Source organism: Mizuhopecten yessoensis, unplaced genomic scaffold, assembly GCF_002113885.1.
Source record: "Mizuhopecten yessoensis strain PY_sf001 unplaced genomic scaffold, ASM211388v2 scaffold10939, whole genome shotgun sequence".
Classification (NCBI taxonomy): Eukaryota; Metazoa; Mollusca; class Bivalvia; order Pectinida; family Pectinidae; genus Mizuhopecten; species Mizuhopecten yessoensis.
The window spans coordinates 116,404-135,635 of record NW_018408797.1 but is presented as its reverse complement, the minus strand read 5'-3'; the positions used below and the strand labels follow the sequence as shown (position 1 = coordinate 135,635).

General features: G+C 37.9%; 1 pseudogene; it reads right to left on the bottom strand.

The window, feature by feature from the left end:
• Positions 1 to 457: 457 nt before the first annotated feature.
• On the bottom strand, positions 458 to 2,742 carry LOC110463883 (annotated as a pseudogene).
• Between the last annotated feature and the right edge of the window lie 16,490 nt (positions 2,743 to 19,232).

Below are 19,232 nucleotides of genomic sequence, written 5' to 3'. Positions count from 1 at the left end.
AAAAAAAAGAGATATAACACTTTTCATGCTGAAAATAAACATGAATGATATTTATTTTCCATGTCACATGAAATCATTTTGATGCGAAACAGCTCAATATTATCTATAATGTTCCAAAAGTTAGCAAATGAAGACAGTCATTATTACATTATAACAAATAGTAATTTCTGTGACTTGGCTATTGCGAGTACAGTATCAACTTCTGATACCAGTTGCATGTTTGGTTCTCTTTTTAGTATGAAACCTATACAGGTTATGTGACCTTATTACATGTAGCTGCACCAACAAATGTACTATTATATAGCAGATTTGTTTTATAATTTGTATCCACTTCAAAAAAGCCATTTCTCTGTTAGTTCATGTCCCATGTCACAATATAAACAGATATCATATATATCTGCAGTATATAAAAAACAAAATTGTTACACCAGCAAAATGCCATATGGAGTGAAATCAATCATGAATGGCAGTCAGTAGGCATTGAGGGGTCAGTGACTCGTCCATCACAGCTGGCTCCTAAATATGCTGCAGATGGTAAGAGGTACAACCCTGTGCTCTGTACCTGTGCAGGAGTACCAAAGGACTCTATAATAGATGAATAATCTTTCATGGCTCTCTGCCCCATAAATACACCCCATTGGACAGCTGGTGGCAATGTACTATATCTGTAAATATGTAAAAACATCATAAAATAACAACTAAATTCCTTAACTTATATTTCTGTCAATTGGATTAAGTTGATTAAGCTATTCAAGTAATTGCTTAGTTCAAATTATTTCATAAATTGGTCAACATCTCTTTCAAGTTCAACATATGTTCTAGAGATTGTGACTGTTAGCTTGATGTACTTAATACAATACATCAATAAGTGTACATATCTAATACTCCTCTAATATACTGACCTCCTTGTTTAACATTAACAATGTTGATAGAAGCAAGTAATTTGTAGATAAATCGAAATGTATATCATTATTGCATGAAGTGATACTAGTTAAATTGGTTTTTTTTACTTGTTCAATGATGATCCATTCAATAACTCTTTGATGAGGCTGTTGGGAGACTGCACAGATGTCAGCACATCACCAAAGCGAGAGCTTGTTATCCTTCCCTTGTGAAGATCCAGCCATAGACCACTTTGTTTTTGTTGGCTTGTATTTATATTCCAAATACACCTTTAGCTCTTTATCAATTATTGTAGGAATTGATTGAAAGATTTTTACAACAAACGGTAATCATTTAAAAATAGTTAAAACAAAATGTATCAAAATAAATAAATTAAAATTAATTTCAGCATTGGTTCTTATAGAAAGTTCTTAATCATCATTTAAATCTACCTACTTGTACCAGAAAAATGCCACTAAAACAATATCAGTATTTGTGTAATAAGAGTAAGAGAAATGTACTGCTAAACCAAGATTCGAACCCGAGATTCTCCGAACTCTTCGACAAATGCTCCACCAATTGAGTTACTTGGTTGGTGAAGATCGACCCAGTCCAGTAGTTACATTTAGATTTATCTTTAATATCTGTAGTCATTTATCAAAATAAATTGTAACAAAAAAATCAGTATCTCTCTTGTATAAACATCTCACTTTCCCTTCAAGGTCTTCATTCTTATCATTAATCACCACTCTAATTTTAAAAATTGAAAGATCACGAGGCAAAACACTTCATAATTTTTAAAATTACAGCTTATGTATCTGCTACAGAGTTGTTATACACTAACATGTATTTGTTGTATATATAATTTTTTAATCTTCTCTTCCATGTCATTTGAAGTGGTGTTGAGCTCTTCCTCCTTTTGATATAGTGGGGCACTGTCTGGTATAATAGCAAGGTGTGCCATACCTGGAATATTGATTTAGCCATTAGATTTTCAGAAAACAAAGAGAAATTGAATAATCATTGTATAAATAGTTTATACACAGTTTGACAACAACATTAGTGTCTTTACTTATGTGATACAACACAGTGTGTTATATTCTGACAAGGAAATGACAACAGATATCAGCTTGTGAAAAGTTGGAAAAATACATTCTAAGACAGTTCTGTTGAAATGATATTCATTAAAAAGTTTTGCATTTAATTTAAATAACATTGTTTCATACAATGCTTCAGTGATGTGGTTAATTTATAGGTGTGACCTTTTACTTTTTGTTATAGGTATATGCAGACTTAATTTATTTGTAATGACAATGAAATCTGAATAAATTATTTGAACTATGATTGGCCATGCACTTGTTTAATGTTGATCAATACATGTAAGCCGTGCATGTATATTAACTTATATGTACCTGTATTTAGAAATATAGAACGAAGTTCCCTCATCTTCTCCTAGTAAAAGGCAGGATCACAGGCCCTGCACGCTGTAAGCCTTAGATCAAACTGCAAAACAGTCCTTAAAGTTTCATCCGAATATAGTTTTGGCTTATTCAGTCTAAGATCTTTTAATGGACGTGGCCCCATGGTTATCTTCCGTGGCACATTCCATGTTGACAACTTTGATGTACAGGCAAGGCTACTTTGCTGATGTGCCACCTCTTTGTTGTAGTGATTGAGAGCAAAAAGGAGTCCCCCAACATGGCTACAGCATTGTGCAAGTCTGTAAAACATAAAGAAACATATAACATATTTTGTAGCAGTAATAATTTCAATAAATATAATTGCTATTCAATCATTACCATCATTAGAAAGTGTTTTTGCTTACCCAATATGACACTGACAATGGGCATGCTTTTTCATGGTGGCTAACATTAAAGCTGTACAGTATGTGAAACCTGTATCAACCTTTGATTGTAAAACACCAAAATAAATCATGTTTAATTAAGGAACATATCAAATATAAATACAGGGTAAAAAGTAGGACATGGTGTATGCTAATTTAGTTATAAAATCAATATTAAAGACTACCTTAGGCCAAACAAAAAATCCTTGATAACCCTATCTAGTCCTCCCCAAATTAGTTGTGCCTATCCTTAATTCTATAAGGAAATTTTCAAAGAAACAATAAGTTAAGTCAAGATCACTCTCATATAGTTGACTATATATAATTATTTGTTACAATAAAATCTGTTACCTGACTAATTCCTGTAGGAATTCTATCTAAATCAGAGATTTATAACGATAAATCTATGATTTAGATAACTAGAATTCCTACAGGAATTATTACCTAACAACCCCAAATTTTGCCAACATATTACAGGATCATGTTTTTTGTCTGGCCTTAGCTATAGTTTACATCACATCCTCAGCATATTCAAAAAAGGAAAACCTTAGAACTCACACAATATCTAGGAAATTAAATGTCTTCCTCTTTTGTTCAAAGTACTGAGGTGAAACAGGAAACAAAATGATAGAAAATTCCTTTGATGGATAGTTCTAAAAAGTCTACGTTTTCGGGACGTGTTTTATGGTGCAGTGTGTACTGCATCAGTAATCATTAGAATAGACAAATACTGACTTGTGACTATTTTATGTCCTGCACGTCTCCGGCCTGGAAATGGTCCGAAAAGGCCGTACGCTTTGTTTTTTTTTCTTCTATATTTGTCAGTGCAGGTCTCTTTCGTTCAATCATGAACTGATATATATCATTGAACTGGACATAAGATGTTACTAATGATAACAAAGAGTAACTAACATATTCATACGGTGGCAGATCATGATCGCTGATAATTGGCCTAGGGATTTGTTTCGTATTCAGCGACAGTGGTGGTATTGTTTGCATTGAAGTTTCGCGCGACGCCATCTTTGTTTCTATCAACAAAATCCAAGTGCGATATGCGCATGATTTATCCCGAAAGGGTATATTGTGGCCGTGAGTCACACCAAACAAAGTGACTGTGACATCGCCAACCTGCGCTGTGTCAACTGTGAGGGGAAGCACGCTGCCTCTTCTCAAGACTACCCTACCATGAACCGAGAGAGAAAGAGAGAGATATTGCGGGTTAAATATACCCAAAGTGTCTCTTTCTCCGAGGCCAGGATGATAGTCAAGAGTGCAGACATTGCTGCACCCTCTTACGCACAGGTAACTCGAGGTAAGGCGTCGGTTGACAATGTCACAGTCAAAGATGCTTCGGTTCAAGTATCTGGGGACAGACCTGCCTGGGTCTCACAAGTCCCAGACATGGCTGGCCAACAACAAGAGGATCCCGTTTCACGACCTAAACGAAAAACAACAAACCTCACAAACAACCCAAAACGACAACGCCAGCAACAGTCAGTGCTTCAAAAATACCTTCCTCATCAGGGGAAACCCCTCCAAACCTTGGCCCATCTAGGGCACATGCGTTTGTAGCGTTCTCGCTCACTTTCCTCTGTTCCTCGATCATAACTGAGGTCAGAGGCAACATCACCAGAAAACAGACAAAAGAAGAAGAAAAAAACTAGGAGCAAATCTGATGGGCCCGATCACAGTATCACCTATGGGAAAGGATCAGAGGACCCGATACACAGGTATAATGTCCTACTTGATGTCGATGATGAGATGGAGACGAATACCTCAACGCTTCGACTCCATCGAAATCCAGTCAAAAAAGACAAAAATGAATAAAGAATATCCATTGGAACATCCGCGGATTAAAGGCAAATATAGAAGAATTTCAAATCTATCAAAATCATTTATACCCGTCATTTTTTGTCCACAAGAAATCATGCTGAAAAACCCAATCACTCTTAAAAATGTATCACTCTACAATAACATTCCAACAGTAGGCAGCAGGTGATGCAACTGTAGCTGTCCATAACAATATTCCTCACAGAATGATCAAGTTAAACACAAATGTACAGGCTGTTGTTGTCTGCAACATTACACAAGTTTTGATTGGCTCGTCGAGGTTAGTAAATTTTACTGTGGTTAGCTTACCGTTGCACATGTGTTGGAATTGAACCCAATCTGCATTGTGCACGTTCCATCGAGGTAGAGGATCATCAAGAGGAGTCCCAATATTCTTAAGAAACATTGGAAAGTGTCACTCCCACTAAGATCATTATTTACCTTCTAGTCATAATCAAGTAGAATGGAATGATGGCATAATGACAGATCAATGTGGGTACGAGAGCCCGTAGCAGGGTGTAAATAGGTAGGGTATTGTTGTTGAAACGGCACAAGTTGTTTTTATCTATAATTCCTCAATACGTCTTCCTCTCTCGTCTGTGTTTGGAGAGCCCCACCGGCTAATATGACCTGTATGATCACCGAGGAGTATGAATGGTGTTGGGAGTTGGGAGACGATGTTATTGAGTTGCATACAAGTGAAAACAACACTCGGAAGAAGATAATTTAACAGACGGTTAAACACTCACTTCTATTGACAATTCCATTATCCGCTCCAAAACGTCCCTGCAGGTAGGGCTTAAGAATTGTACTTGCTGCCCCCAATTGCATGATCGTAAGAAGCGACTAAATTTGGGTACTTATCGTTTCTCTTTTTTCTTTCTTTTTTCTTTTTCTTTCTTATGTCTCCCTTGACAATGCCTCACTTTGGCCATTTGTTTAGCGTTCGCCCCTGTGAGGAAGGCTTTGGGTTCTGTCCCCTCGCCAGGACATACCAAAGTCTTTAAAAATGGTAGTTTTTACTCCTGCTTAACGCTCAGCAAATTAGGAATGGGACGACTGGTTCGCCCGTTGTCAGTATAATGTGACCGGGTGGGTGTCTTCGGCAGTATTGTTTCAGTGAGGTAGCAATATAAAGACGGCATCAGTTCCGCCTTATCACAAGGAGACAAACACGAACATATCGCAGCCTCCCAAAACACACACACATACACTCCACGCATGCATCTTGCACACAGGGGAGGCCGTCCTTAAATGACCATAGCTGTTGATAGGACATTAAACAATTCTAAACGAAACCAAACCAAACCTTTCAGATAGACACTTCAATGTCCGTGTTGGTTCAACTTTTTCTGAACGTCTAAACAGGAAACGGGAGTCCCACAGGGTGGAATCATATCAGTCACCGTTTGATCTTCAAGTCAATGATATAGTCAAATGTCTTGGTCAGTCAAGAGAAGGGTCGTCATGCGTGGATGACCTCTTGATCTGTTACAGATCTAAGACCATGCACACGATAGAACGACAACTTCAACAGAGTTGAAACAAACTAAAAAAATGACCCAATGCATATCTAAGGGCGACGTCTAGCTCTTGGAGCTTTTCGAACAACACCTGTTAAAAAACATCCCTTTATGACGGAAGGAAAAAACTTGCATTACAGTTTGCAGCTCATTTAAAATCAAATTTCCTCCAAGAACTCAACATAAATCTGAATTTAACCTATCTGATGTTCCTCCGTGGACCATGCAAACACCTGATTTTAACTTTATATTGAATTAGCGAGGGAAGTCCAGTGTAATGCCCGAAAATCACAAATCCTCCTTTCGGGAATGCTTTTTGCAGTACCCTTTCAAACACAACTTTATACCGATGGTTCCAATAAGGTGAGAGATCTATGGAAAATCATTTGGTTCCGCGGTCCCTATAGGATATGACGTTTTACACCATTCAAGCGTCCCTGGAAACCAGATGATGGGTTCACCAGCACATTTCTGCTTGTGAATCTAACCATGGATGAGTTTTGGCAGAATTTAGAGGGAAAATTAGCTGCAGGAGGATACTTTGATAGCAATATACACCCTTGTAGAGTGTGGAGGGGGCCAAAGACCAGGGAGGATATGGGCGCATTGTAGTTAGATGGCCAAATGGACACAGAATGACAGAGAGAGTGCACCGACTGTCACTGATGGTACATTATAGATGGCTGAAGGAGGATTTCCCGAGGAGGGACTGTGACGGCAAAATTTTGGAGGTCAGTCATCTCTTCCACAACAAACTGTGCTTCAGTATACAGCATATTGTCATCGAAACCCATGAAGCCAATCAGGCCAGGAATCACTGCAAATTACAAAACAGGTGTTCTGGTTGCCATCTTCCAAGATGTCTACTGTGATCAGCAGGTAAGTAATATATGTATTTTGTATTTGGGTCATGGTCAAGGTCATCCACTGTGGATGTGACACCTACATTATAGTCAAGTCAAACCAAACGGTTTAACAAAAATGGGCTGTATCACTCTCTTAAAGTGATTTTAAAGAACATGCCCACTTCATGTCAATTATATGAAATGGTGGGGTGTCAGTGTCATGTAAGGTACCCATGGAAGTACCCATGGAAAGGGTATTTCATTGGTAGCAGTATAAAGCGGCTCTGAATCCGTACTACCATAAGCCGGCAGCCAGCCGGCTTTTGTCTTGAAATGAATCTATATAAAAAAAATTATTAATAATCTATTTATTTATTTTTTTTCTTTCTTTCTTTCTTTCTTTCTTTCTTTCTTTCTTGTAAGATATATATTGAAATATAACAAAGACTATTTCTTAAGTTCTCAATATTTTAATGTTTTATTTCTTTTTCTCAATCATAACTCTGTCTTTCACATAAATTTCTTCATCAATTTTACAGTCATGTAATTTGAATATTTTGTGTCTCTTATTTCTCTTCTGAATTTTACACCGCAATGATTGACTTTATTGTACAAATGTCTTTTTTGTTCTTTATCTAGGTCCTTGGATACAGAGCTTCCAGCAGTGATTGGAGACCCAACCCCACTGCACAGTTCTTTAATGGCAGTTCCCGGTCCATGGTTCACAGAATACACCGCCCTATGAGCTCTCCCTGAAAAGTTACGAGTAAAGTTCACACTTGATGGGAGAGACCGCTTCAGCCGCCTGTTCACAGATTCTACCTTTTGGGTCGTCAGGTTCCACAAGGTCTTTTCCAACACGGAGTCACCGAGACGGGCATCAACTTTCTCCATCAGAGTTTTTGACACAGTTGCCTCTCCACCGCTGACTTTGAAATCTCTTGGTAAGTATATGTTGTCTGTTAGCCAGGTATTTCTCTCCTTCCCTGCACACACTAGTGATTTGGTCCTGCACTCACAGTGTACACCTTGGTAACACTTCACGATGGCCTCCTTTACACCATGAGCAGCACGTTGTAAGGGAATGAGACTCCCACAATGTCTGTCGTACAGGTGATACAGCTCTGCCTGACACCGAGCAGCTAGGTCACAAGTAAATCTTTTTTTAATTGTTTGTCGCTCTTTCTTAGTGGATCCCGGCATTATTTCCTCAAGTTTCGCACACTTTAAAATGTTTTTTCTGAAATTCCTTGTTAGATGAATAGGGTCCAGGTTATGTGTTGGCTTTGTACATGATGCACCACTTTTGTATCTCTTTTCAGCAGCCTTGAATGCACCTGTATCTGAGTCGGTGACAAGCTTGTCCACCTCCAGGCCGTCTCTTTTGAGGTTCTCCAGACTTTCGTAGCAGTATGCCTGTTCATTACCAATTGATGAGGCCAGAGGTAAGTTACCTTTACAGTGTGAGGTATGTTCACTTTCACAGGGTGGCCATATATTACATAGTTTGTTTTTGGTGACAAGGTCCACCACATACTGGTCCTTGGTGTTGTGTTCTATAGCGCTGAACATAACTTGTGTTGCTGGCTGGAACGGATTCTTCCCCGCACCAGAATAAATTGGGTTGTTGTAGTTGGCATCCACCATCAGGTCTACTTTGTTTGGCGGGTTTCCTCGGTGCGTGTTGATTTCTTTTACCCTCTTTCGCAGTTCACCCATGTCGGTTTTGTTGATTTCCTCTATCTGGTCACATACTTTATTGGACCTCTTCTGCATTCCTCTCTCTGAGGGGGCAGGAATGTTGGCACTCATCAGGGTGTAGCCGCAGTGCGGCATTGCCAATTCTTGTCTGTGTCAGTCCAACTTGCACTGCAGAATTCATCTGCACGGTGTCTCTCCCTTTCCTGGTTCGTTCCCTCCTTCCTTCGTACAGAGAATACACACTGGACACATATGTACACTTTGTGCATTTGAGTCCTATTCGCCACCCCAGTATGAGTATGAGTTGTATGTTGACGTACAGCATCATTCCACATATCTTGCATCCTCCCAATGTTTACTATTCTGTTGGTCTTGTATTCTGCACTCTCCCTGTAAAAAAAAATAGAGACATTTTTGAATAATAAACATGAAATGTGCATTAAATGTATGTTTAATGAATTTCAATTGCATGTATCTACATTTGTGTTTTTATATTTCAGGTTTCTTTTGACTTACCTCAGTGGTTCATCTTTGGCCACCGGTGAAGGACGGAGCAGCCTGTAAGAAGATGTCCGATGTACAGGTGAGGACTTTGGGGCTTTCACAACCTGGTCATGTAATTCACTTGTTAACCGTACTGTTGGGACTTGGTCCATGCCAGAATGAGTCCATCTCTCAATTTTCTCTCCTTTCTTGTAGTACGGCTGCTGTCCTTTCTTAAACTGTCCGGCATTTTTCTGAGGTCTCACCATTTTTGAGGTTCCAAAATTCTCTCACACTTTGCATGTATCTGTCTCTGGTATGTTTCAGGGGCTGATCATTGCCCTTTATATATATATTAGTAAACAAAAAGAACCCTTGTGTCAGTATTTACACTAATTAAGGTCAAACTGGACACTTGACTGGCAGACCTCTGCCCCCTGGTGTCTGCACTTGGTTAGCACCCCTCCCCCATCACTGTCTTTCATCTCAGCTGGTGTTATGTAAACATTCTGTAATCCTATCATTATGGTGTTGTACTGTTTGTACAGTTATCAGTCTTCACTTTTGTGTCTGTGTTTTGGCTCTTTTCTCAAAAAAATTGCTGGTGTCCTGATTTTTTTACATAAAGTCCAAAATTAAGGGGGTATAGGTATTAAAATTGAGTTATCTCCCCTGATCTTCAGACAAAATGTTTGTTGTTTATATTTCTCAGTAGAACAGTACCTGTACTTCAATAAAAACTCAAAACCATAAGTCTAAGTATAAGATTTATTAAGATATTCAAGTTTACATTTTGAAATTGATTCAATTTTCCTGCCTTTTGTGCAGGAATCTCCATCTTCAGTACCAGTAGAAGACTTGACCTAGCAGCCCAAGCCTTGGAGCAAGCCACTTCCCATTTTGGTTGCATACCCTATGGTCCTGACCGTTTCCAAAAATGGTAAATTTGAAAAATATGTGGGATCCTATAGGGACCACGGAACCAAATCAAAAATAGATTGTGGGTTTTTCCCTTTCGGGCAGAAGATTTAATAGGCAGGTGAATGCCTCGGGGCCTGCTGGTTGGATATCAAGGTGGCAGAAGGTTCAAAAATGTTATGTGTGGGTTGAGCAATATATATAGATGTAATATGTATAAAAAAAAAAAAATCGAGTCTGGTTTTGTCTGGGTGAGTTTATTAAGTGTGTAATTTGTTGTAAATTTTGATCGATTTTTGGTGCCGAATTCAATACAAGATGGCATCCCCCATATAAAAAAAAGTTCAAATTAGCAGAATTTTGAAATATTTTTTTTTAACAGTTGTGTGAGATGCTTTTCTTCAAAATGAGGTCAGGTAAAGCAGTGTGGATAACCCCATTTAACCAGGAGAATGGTAAACGTTAACACTATCGTCTAACGAAAATCATTTGGTTCCGCGGTCCCTATAGACTATAATGTCCTTTAATCCACCTTACCCTCATTGACTTTATATTTATCGCATAGTCCATATCATCTGTTCGCTATCTCTATTATTTTTAACCCCCTTTTTATTTTTAATTATCGCTCACCTGGATATCTAAGCAATCATGGCAAAATATTCTCCTTATAAGATCCAAGGGAATGGGCCAGAACCTAAGACCAAACCTTGTTACATGTTTATGCCCAGCAAGTTTATGTATGGTTATGGGGTGGGGATCTCGGTTGTTTCCAAGCTGTGACTACAAAACTAAGGTAATGGTCAGACCCCAGGGTCAATTCTAATATCATGACAGCATTTGTCTCTTTATGCCCAGCATTTGTATATATAGTTTTGGGGTGAGGATCTCAACCGTTTCAAAGTTATGACCCAGGGGTTAGGTTTGCAAGGGTGGGGCAGATCACAGAGTCAATTCTAATATCATGACAGCATTTGTCTCTTTATGCCAAACAATTGTATATATAGTTTTGGGGTGAGGATCTCAACCGTTTCAAAGTTATGACCAAGGGGTTAAGTTTACTAGGGTGGGGCAGATCACAGAGTCAATTCTAATATCATGACAGCATTTGTCTCTTTATGCCAAACAATTGTATATATAGTTTTGGGGTGAGGATCTCAACCGTTTCAAAGTTATGACCAAGGGGTTAAGTTTACTAGGGTGGGGCAGATCACAGAGTCAATTCTAATATCATGACAGCATTTGTCTCTTTATGCCAAACAATTGTATATATAGTTTTGGGGTGAGGATCTCAACCGTTTCAAAGTTATGACCCAGGGGTTAGGTTTGCAAGGGTGGGGCAGATCCCAGGTTCAATTCTAATATCACGACCGCATTTGTCTCGTTATGCATTATGTTTCAGTGAGGTAGCACTATAAAGTCGGCATCAGTTCCGCGCTATCACAAGGAGATAAACACGAACATATCGCAGCCTCCCAAAATACACACGCATACACTACACGCATGCATCTTGCACACAGGGGAGGCCGTCCTTAAATGACCTTAGCTGGTAATAGGACGTTAAACAAAATCAAACAAACAAACAAACAAACCAAACAATTGTATATATAGTTTGGGGGTGGGGATCTCAACAGTTTCAAAGCTATGAACCAGGGTTTAAGTCTCCAAGGGTGGAGCTAGACCCCGGGGCCATCCTAGAAGCATATGTACATTCTTCTTTTTATACTCAGCAATTGTATATATGGTTATAGGTTGGGGATCTCAACCATTTCCAAGTAATAAACTATTTTTGGCCCCACCCCTTAGCCTGGGGGGGGGGGGGGGGGGGGGGGGGCAGCCTTCAATTTTGAATCCCCACTTCCCCATGAATGCTTCCGACCAAATATGATTTATATCCAGTGCATAGTTCTGCAGAAGAAGTCGTTTATAGCAATAAAGCCAAATTGCCCCCTTTTGCCCCACCACTCATCCCCCTGGGGGGTGGCCCAACCATTTTTACGAGTTTAAATCCCCACTTCCAAGCATGCTTCCAGTCAAATTTAGTCAAATTCCAATCAGTGGTTAAGAAGAAGAATTCGTTTGAAGAAATTGTTGACGTACGGACGACGGACGCCAGGGTACGGCATAGCTCACTTTGGCCCTTCGGACCAGGTGAGCTAAAAATAAAATACATAAATAAATCACAATGGCCCTAAATGACCTCAACCGACGATGGACCGTTAAACACAAACAAACAAACTTGCGCTTACAACAAAAGAAGAAATCACTCCACAATTCATTTCTTAAAAGCGTTATTTGAGTGAAATACTGATTTGTATGTTTTACCCACAAGATTCGTGTGAGACGTCACAGCGAAACCATTAGAATGAACACACTGCATAGATGTATCAGCTAATCCAAGAGCTACAAATATACGAGAACGAGGCCAAAGTAAACAGAACGTGTTACCAAAGTGTTCGATAATGGTTTCAGTTCCAGAGAACAATTTACCGAAGAGTTTTGAGACTTTTAATCGAATAGATGACACAGATAAAATGTTGGAACGTAACACAAAGAGTTAATAATTATTGTCTTGCACTGTATCAGTAATTTTACCGTGCCTGCGATGTAAGTACACATTTGATTTGTTAATAGCCACGGATTATTGGGGATACCAGGTAATAAAAAGGCAGATCGTGCCGCGAAAATGGCACCTTTGCTACCACCTGAAGATTTTAAACTTCATTTTACTGATTTTAAACCACTTATTACTACATGTTTAGCTAACCTGCCCGAAGGGCAAGTGAGCTTATGCCATGGCGCAGCGTCCGTCGTCAGTCCGTCCGTCAACTTTTACTTTCAAACGCTTCTAGTTCTGAACAGCTAGGTGGATTTTAACTAAATTTGGTCTGAAGCATCCTTGGGCTAAGGGCTCTCAATTTTGTATAAACGTTGCCTCTTGTTAGTTTTGACGAGTGTGTTAATCTCCGAAGAATACCTATCAATGAAACTTCTGTTTAAAAGACTAGGTGAATTGAATGTTAATGATGTAATAATACCAAATATTAGAATTGCGTAATATCCCTTAGTTAAAAGAGTTTGAAAACAGTCATTTAACTATCACTATTCAAAAGATAATTCTAGCCATCAAGGTTACAGAAAACCTCGGGGACTGTAATCTACCAGCAGAAATAGCATTTGTGTTGTAAAGATTAATATTAGACACACACATGTATTTGCACCTATATAGTGATTCTAGGGGCTAAATTGATTTATTAAATAAAATGATGGAAGCATAACACATTAGTGTACCTAGTCCACCACGTCTGTCCTAATACATCTCTCTCCATTATGTCTACACTACAAGAACTGTCTGTCTACGATCAACACACAAAAACGGAATTTAGTTTCACAACAATTAATCTTCATTGAAAAACAATTCTGTGAAAAGAGTAGGACAAAAATATAGGGCACTCACACAAAGTACCTGTTTTTGATGTGCGAGAAATTTAACTTAAACGGCAGACATTGGGTTTCCTTAGCAGTATTAATCATGAAAATTGTAATGAGGATTGATACAAGCATAAAACACGAGTGACGAGAATATAATAGCAGACACATTTTACATTCTACTTCCACCAGATAATACGTACTTAAAAAACCTGACAATCGTCCTCTTATTAACATATACAACCTAACCAGACAGTGGACCTCTTACGTACTAACACTGAAAACACATAAACCTAACCAGGTAGTCCACCTAACAAACTCTGAAAACACAAACACCCTAACCAAGTAGTCGACCTCCTACTAACACTAATATCCCATACAACCTCACCAGACAGTGGACCTCTTACTAACACTAATATCCCATACAACCTAACCAGACAGTCGACCTAACTAACTCTGAAAACACAAACACCCTAACCAAATAGTCGACCTCTTACTAACACTGATAGCAACCTAACCAGACAGTGGACCTCTTTTTATACGTTTTTTCAACTCAACCAGAGATGATGGGTCCTTTCGGCATGTTATTTCAGTGAGATATCACTATAAAGTCTGCATCAGATCTGCGGCATCACAAGGAGGTCAAAACACCAACATACCCCGTCTCCGGCACACAAACACGCATACACAACACAAATCGAGGCACTGCTTTAAATGACCTGAACTGTTAATAGGACGTTAAACAAAATAAAATAAAAACCAAACAATCGACCATAGATGATATATACGTGTCGAACACTGCTACCACGCACTAGTTTGCCAGACAAGGTAAATATCTTTCTAACAAATTACAGAAAAAAACCTCACTTAAAATAAAATATAAGATAAAACGTGAATGGATTGTTATATGCTCAAGAGTAGCTAGAGTGTATTACTTATATTTACATTTATATAAAATTTTAGAATTCATTGTTAATTGAAATGAGCTCTTTTCCTATATACATTTACCCCCCTGGACATGATCCATCTATCTTGCGTTTTAACAACTTTTCGTTCTCTGATGCTTAAGAATGAAAATAATGAAAATATTTAATATATATTTATTCCCCTCTCCCCCTGTTTTATAACTGGTGTCTTTTCTCTGTTACTAAAATTAAATGGTCACTGAAGTAATGTTTGTTTTCCATCAATTGTGCTGATGCTTTTACATTATTTAATTATCAGGACTAGGTTTTTTATATATAATTCCACTGCATATAAGATAATGTAAAGGTATTGTTGATTCTAAATACATCTACTTTGTAAACTAGAACACTGACAGGTCAGTAAGGGCCCCGTCTTGTGGCAATATATCCCCCATAATCATCAAGAAGCAATCTGCCCATATAGCTGTGAGCTTGACATTTGATATTTGGACTTCAAAAAGAATCGCAAGAAAGCAAAATATACATTTTACATGTACTATGATGTGAGTCTTGTTTCCTTCCACCTCCATATTTGCTTGGCTAACAGAAATGTAAATACTGGTGCAATACTCATTTGTTAGCTTTGATTTGTTTTATTTCACCTTATATACCTCCTCCATCAAGAGCCAGGGTCAAAGTCAGAGATCCACTTTGTCTTTTACCTTTGGACCCAAATGACATTGACCATTAACCCACTGACCCTGATCTTTGGTCAGTTGACTTATTCTTTATTTCCGACCAACTTTGCTCCTTAATATCATAACAAAATGTTCATCAGTGAAAAATACAAAACTTGACCTTGACCCTTTGGACCCCGTAACCTGGACCTAAGGTCAGTTGACTCTGTGTTAAGTTCTGAACAACATTGCTTCATAATGTCATAACAAAATGTTCATCAGGGAAAAATACAAAATTTAACCTTCACCTTTGACCTAGTGACCTTGATCTTTAGTCAATTGACTCCTTGTTTAATTCTGAGCTACATTGCTTCAAAGTGTCATAGCAAAATGTTCACCAGTGAAAATATACAAAAAGTAACCTTGACCTTTGACTCAATGACCTTGACCTTTGGTCAGTTGACTCCTTGTTTAATTCTGATCAACTTCGCTTCATCATGTCATAACAACATGTTCATCAGTGAAAAGATGGAATATTTGACCTTGACCTTTGAATCTATTGACCTTGACCTTTGACCTCGACTTTTTACCTCAGTTTGTCTCTTTGTTTAATTCCGAACAACTTTGCTCCATAGTGTCATAGCGAGATGTTCACCAGTGAAAAGCTACAAAATTTGACCTTGACCCCTGACCCGATGACCTTGACCTTTGGTCAGTTGACTCCTTGTTTAATTCAGATCAACTTTGCTTCATAATGTCATACCAAAATGTTCATCAGTGAAAAGATGTAAAATTTGACCTTGACCTTTGAACCTAATGACCTTGACCTTTGACCTTGACTTTTTACCTCAATGTATATTTTTATAAACTGAACATCTTGACCAAGTTTCATGTACATCGGTCAATAAATACTAAATTTATCAGCCAGGAACAAAATTTGTGAACGGACAGACAGACAGAGTGATTACTATAGGGCACCCGTATCTCCGATACGGGGCCCTAATTAAAACAATTAAAGGAGAACTTATATAGTATATAATAATAATAATTCGAGGTTCTTATATACCGCTTTATCACTACCTAGACCGTAGGTCGTTTCAAAGTGGTTCGCAAATAATTATCCGTGGTTATAGGGACTTTGCAACCAGCCAATATCTTTCTCAACACCCTGGGGAGCACACAGGCGGAGCTGCCATTTCTGCGCTAACAGCTAGCATTCAACAATTCTAGCACTGCCCAACCACGTACTCATTTACAGCTGAGTAGACTGGAACAAGCGGAGTAAAGTATTTTGCTCAAAGATACAACACTGTGCCGTGCCATGACTCGAACCGCAACACTTCGGTCACGAGCCCGGCGTCCTACCACTAGACCACCGTGCCTATATAATATACATTTGCGATCCAAGCATGTTACTTGAAAGGTAAGGTTAAAAAAACAGGTGGTTTGTTGTAGCAATGCGCACGAGTGAACAAAATTTGCAAAAAATAAAACAGTTTTACACTGGATGTAGTGATTCACTCCAAAAAAACAATCGTGCTTTCATTGTAAATTAGACAACACCCATGTCATTATACATTTTTATACTGCTTTCGAAATTTTAGCATCGATGATCAAAAGCATTCAGAATATATATTGCACGCTTTAAAAAGAAGGAAGAGATACTTTGTCATTTTTGTGGTGTCAGTTTGTGTATAAAGTATAAAAAGTCTCGTGCTATGTGGACTGATACAAGACGTCTAGGGAAATGGATGACTTCATAAGAAACGATCATATTTGTTACATGTTTCTATACTGCGTTTATAGAATGTTGAAGCGTATCAAAAGTTCGGAACAATAATGTGAGCTGAATGAAGACACAAATCTTGCTCACAACAACACTGTACTGAAAGATAAATTATGTTTTTGCCTATTTGATAAATAAGAAAAAAGCGGTTATAAACACTTGTTCAATAATATTATCTACAGCAAATATAACTAATAAATTCATAAAAAAACACTTTTGAGCGACGAGAAAAATGCATTGATAAACAAATTATTCACGGGAATTACAAACGAAACTAAGCCAAAGTCAAAATAAGAGCCAAGCTTCCAGGAAAGAGATATCTTTATATTTAAGAGAAACACATTGTCTAATTAATGTATGTGCATAAATGTTGCAATATTAGTTACACCTTTACAAGCAGACTCCAAAAGACGTCACGAATATTGCTATGAAGAGAAAAAGAAAACGGGGTATTTACTTCTTATTTCTTTGTTGAAGAAATTATTTTGACCAACCAGCAAGAAAATACATATGTACGTCACAACGAGGGAATTTAGTGATTCTTTATCGGATCCTTGCTTTACATTTTTAGCTCACGTGCATATGTCATGGTGCGGCGTCCGTCGTCCTTCAACTTTTTCCTTTAAACAACTTCTTCTGAAGAATGGACATGCCAAAAGTCATGATATTTGGCTGAAAGCTTCATTGGTAGGAGCCCGACAAAGTTTCAGAACGAAAATGACCTTGACCTACTTTCAAGGTCACATGTGTCAAACACTTAAAACGACTTCTGAAGAACTGAGAGGTAAAGAGTGTTCATATTTGGCTGGTGGCTCCCTGTGATAGAGCCTGACAAAGTTCGAGAATGAAAATGACCTTGACCTACTTTCAAGGTCACATGTGTCAAATGTGTCAAACACTTAAAACGACTTCTGAAGAACTGAAAGGTAAAGAGTGTTCATATTTGGCTGGTGGCTCCCTGTTATAGAGTCTGACAAAATTTGAGAATGAAAATGACCTTGACCTACTTTCAAGGTCACAGTTGTCAAATATGTCAAACGCTTAAAACGAACTTCTTCTGAAGAACTTAAAGGTATAGAACCTTCATATTTGGCTGGTGGCTTCCTGGAAAAGAGCCCGACAAAGTTTGAGAATGAAAATTACCTCAACATACTTTCAATGTCACAGGGGTCAAATGTGTCAAACGCTTCAAATGGCTTCTTCTGAAGAACTAAAGGTATAGAATCATTAATGTTTGGCTGGAAGCTTCTTGGGGTGGAGCCTAACAAGTTTGAGACCGAAAAAAGCATTGACCTTCTTTCAAAGTCACAGAGGTTTAAGGGGTCAAATGTGTCAAACAAACAACTTCTTCTTGTATTACATAAAAATAGCTCTGTAGACAGAAGATATATATGGAATTTGTTTAAAGAAGCTACACATACATGTAGGCAGGTTGACAATGCTGGTTATATTTTGATTTTTGTGAACATTTTGCATGTTTACGTAATCAAAAGTATCACTACGCTTACTTTATGTATACCAATATGACATATTTAGTATCAAAATAGCAATAATTATATACACTGTACACTTTCACAATTCATTTTCAAAATAACGTTCGCCTGTTACATTTATCTGTCATTTTGTTACTTAACCTGGAGTTATGCAAGGAGGTCCACTACGGTTATCATTAGTAATAATGAATATGTATCTACATTTTTTATTATATAAATCACCACCCTCGCATTCCTGGTTACAAAAGTTACAAAATATGATACCGCTTTTCTATTTTTTCTATTTATTTTATAATAAAAATTATGTTTGTTATAAAAATCATTTATGAGTTCCCATGAAATGACAACTTGATTTATGTTATATTTATGAAGCGATACCCCAATGACCACTGCAGAGATAGTGTAGAGTGAAACATAAAATACAATTTCATACTTAACCTTTCTTTAAAATTGATTCTGAGTACGTGACATCCAATCTTCATTGATTATCGTGATTGCCTTGGGGTTTATCATAGTTCCGTGTGACGTAGGACAGGGTGTGATCAAACACAGTCTGTTCCTGTTGTTTGTTTGTAACAAGTACAGATTAGTACAAAATAGAATCTCCAAAATAAAACTAAATAAACATATCTAGATAAATGTGAAAATACTAAGTTACCTTATATATATTACAATTTAAGCGAATACTAAATCAAAATACAACTGTAATGACGACGACTGAGTTGGTTAAAAACAACAGGAGGTAACCCTAAAATAGACCGTAAACACATGTATCACGGAAATATTCCAGTCGCCTGAACATCTAGTAAACACCCATTTAGCACTCAGACATACAAAACGTAATTGACGGCGATCTCGGTAAAGTTAATCTGTATGTAATAGTTTCCTTATCTAGCTAACAATAAACGATATATATCGTC